The following is a 3,755-nucleotide window of genomic DNA, read 5'->3' as shown; positions in this document are numbered from 1 at the left end:
ACACAAGATTCCTTTTGTAATTTTACTTCATGGTGGAAGAAGATGAGTGAGTCAGGGAATCCGAGTGCATCTTGAGACTTCTGAGGTTAAGTGGGAGAAGACTTTCTTAGCTTTGAGAGTGTCTCCTGATGGTTTCTCTGTGATGCCCCTCCCTTCCCCTCCCTACCCCCTTAAGAACTAACTAGCAGGTCCAAGGTTGAGGGCAGGCCACACAGGGTAGTTGGTGGGCCGGCAGCTGCAGTGGGTCATGAAGCTTCTGCCAAAGGTTCCCTGGGGGGTGAGCTCCCCTGCTCCTAGGAGACCCTGGTGCTAGGAGTGCTGTCTTCCTGATCACATGCTATCTAGCTGGAGTCCCTTTACTCAGCAGTCGGGAAATATTGCCCACATGTTAAGACTAATGTCAAAAACTCCCAAAGCAAAGGAGAATGTTAGGTCCATCTGGTGAAATGGCCCCTTTCCCTTGGCTTACACCCTAGAAGAACCCACCCAGCACCTGTAACCTAGGCAACTGGCATGCCTGGGGGCAATGGGAGGTCCCAGACAGGGTATGGAGAAATGCCCATCCTCTGAGGTCACCACACTCCCTCCTCCTATATAATCTCTCTCCTCTCGCCATAGCTTTCTTTATTCTACCCGACTCCATCTTGTGAGGCTGGAGGTTTGCTTTCTCCCTCTCACAATAAACTCTCTTCCTTTCAACGGCATGGGAGTTTCCTTTTGGCAACCCCTATAGAATGTACCTGTGGTTACTCAACAGTGTCTCACACGGTTTCCTTTTCTTACCCCTTTGGTATTAAATGGCACATTCCAAGTCGCCTCACAAGCTGTATTAGTAACCACCCTTTTGGGTTTTCTCTGCAGGTCACCAACATGCTGCCACTGGGTAAGTGGGTACCAGGGGCAGGGTGTGATGAGTCGACTGTTTCCACCTCTCGGATTTATGAAGCCTCAGCTGTAATGTTTTTTACTTTTGGGGGGGTGATCAGGAGATCACAGCCAAACCATGACTGACTCTGTCTCAACAATGGCTGCTCACAGCAGTGTGCACCTGTCATCCCAGTAACACATGGAAATGTCAATAGGATCGCAGTCTAGGCCAGCTGTGGCATAAAGGGAGACCTCGCTCAAAAATAACCAATGGGAAAGAGCTAGAGGTATGGCTCGTGTGGTAGAGCACCTGCCTGGTAGCATCAAAACAGCAGCTTCCAGAACAGTGGTCTCAGATCACCATAAGGAACGTGGAACTTGGTGGTCTGTATTGCCACCAGCAGATACAGGAATGGGGAGCCTTTTTTTTGGCCAAGGGCATTTGGGCAGTTATAACATTTGCCAGGCAAATAAAGCCATCAGTACAGACATTTGGCTAAGGGCAGCAGATGAGAACGTATGTCTTTCCCATGAAACAGATGATTTGTGAGCCTCACATGGAGCTGGGGCCAAATATTCCCCATGCCCTGGCCTAAAAGGATGGACCAGCTTTTCAACCATGTTTTTTGCTGCTTAATAAGGAGCAAAAAACAAAATCAGAGATCCTGAATTACAGATCCCGATCCTCAGATCTCTTAAGTATCACATAGGAATACTTAAAGGTTATCATACCTATATAGAACTCTGGGAATAACAACTTGCTTTTCAGAAACCATTTAAAGTGCTAACACATTAGCTAGGCACTGATGCCTAAGGATTGCAGTTCAAAGCCAGCCAAGCATGAAAGTCCTTGAGACTCTTATCTCTAATAAACTACTCAGAAAAAATCTCAAGTGGCACAGTGGCTCAATGTGGTACGGTGCTACCCTTGAGAAAAAGGTTTTCAGGGATAGTGCACAGGCCACGTTCAAGGACCAGGACAGGCACCCAAAAATAAAGTTTATAGGATTATAAGGGGGTGGGGAGTTTGGCCTAGTGGTAGAGTGCGTGCCTAGCATACACAAAGACCAGGGTTCCATTCCTTGGTACCACATATATAGAAACAAAAAGCCTGAAGTGGCACTGTAGTTCAAGTGGTAGAGCTCTAGCCTTGAGAAAGCCTAAGAAAAGTGCTCAAGCCCTGAGCTCAACCCCAGGACTGGCAAAAAAAAAAAAAAAAGCCGGAAATGGTGCTGTGGCTCAAGTGGGAGAGGTCTAGCCTTGAGAAAGCCCAAAGACAGTGCTTAGATCCTAAATTCAAGCCCCAGGACTGGCAAAATAAAAAAAAGAAAAAGAGAGAGTCGGGAGTTTGGCCTAATGGTAGAGTGCTTGCCTAGCATACATGAAGACGCGGGTTCAATTCCTTGGTACCACATACTTAGAAAAAGCCAGAAGTGGTGCTGAGGCTCAAGTGGTAGAGTTCTAGCCTTGAGAAAAATCCAAGGACAGTGCTCAGGCCCTGAGGTGAATATAATGTAACCCTTCTATCACAATAAAAAATATGTGAAAAAAATATTGCCTATAGTAGTTTTTTTTTTTTTTTTTGCCAGTCCCGGGCTTGAACTCAGGGCTTGAGCACTGTCCTTGGACTTTCTCAAGGCTAGCACTCTACCACGTGAGCCTCAGCATCACTTCCGGCTTTTTGCTATGTATGTGGGGTATCGAGGAATCAAACCCGGTTCTTTGTACATGCTAGGCAAACACTGTACCACTAGGCCAAACTCCCGGCCCCCTATACTAGTATCTTTTTAATTTTTAGAATTAGCATAATTAGTAACAATGAAATCTTTTATTGTGATAATTCCATGTTTGTGTATGGTCTATTCCAACATCTCAAAGGGCTTCATGATATTAAGTTCGGTTTTAGGACTTCTATTAGGATCTTTGATTTTTTTGTATGTGAGTGATGAGGGTTAGGTTTCAATATTCTATATGCAATATTCTTTCCCCAACATCATTTGTTGAAGAGATTGTCCTCTCCTTTCTCCAACATGTTTTTGGCACTCAAGTACTAGTTGCTGGTCAATATGTGTTTTTTTGTTCCACTGTCTGTACGGTTTTTATACTATACTGCTTTGTTTACTTTTACTCTACAATGTGTATTAAAATCAGGTAGTGTAATGCTTCCAACTTCTTCTTTTTGCTCAAGATTGTGTTGGCTATTTGGAGTCTTTTGTGATTACATGCAAAGTTTTGGATTGTTTTCCTGTCTCTGAGGAATGTGACTAGTATTTGGATAAGGGTTGGCATTTCATTTGTATATTGACTTGAACAATACGTATATATCTTTTTTTTTTTTGATGTGGTACTGAGGAATGGAACACACACTCTACCACTAGGCTATGCTCCCACCACTCCCTAACCCCCTAACCCCCCCCCCCTTTGTTTTTTGCCAGTCCTGGGACTTGAACTCAGGTTCTGGGCACTGTCCTTGGACACTTTGTGCTCAAGGCTAGCATTGTGCCATTTGAACCATAGTGCCACTTCTGGCTTTTTCTATATATGTGGTATTGAGGAATTGAACCCAGGGCTTCATGCATGCTAGGCAAGCACTCTACCACTAGGCCATGCTCCTGGCCCCAATATGGACATCTTAACATTACTCTTTCCAGTTCAGGAGCACAGGCATTTGTAACTTTTTTTTTTTTTTTGCCATTCCTGGGCTTGGGCTTTCTCAAGGCTAGAGTTCTATCACTTGAACCACAGCACCACTTCTGGCTTTTTTCTATGTATGTGGTACTGAGGAATTGAACCCTGATCTTTGTTCATGCTAGGCAAGTACTCTACCACTAGGCCAAACTCCTAGCCCCACTTCTGGTCTTTTCTGTTTATGAAGTACTGAGGAATTG

Source organism: Megascapheus bottae, chromosome 2 (assembly GCF_031878675.1).
Source record: "Megascapheus bottae isolate mThoBot1 chromosome 2, mThoBot2.hap1, whole genome shotgun sequence".
Classification (NCBI taxonomy): Eukaryota; Metazoa; Chordata; class Mammalia; order Rodentia; family Geomyidae; genus Megascapheus; species Megascapheus bottae.
The sequence above is the reverse complement of the archived record's forward strand: the minus strand, read 5'-3'. Positions refer to the sequence as shown.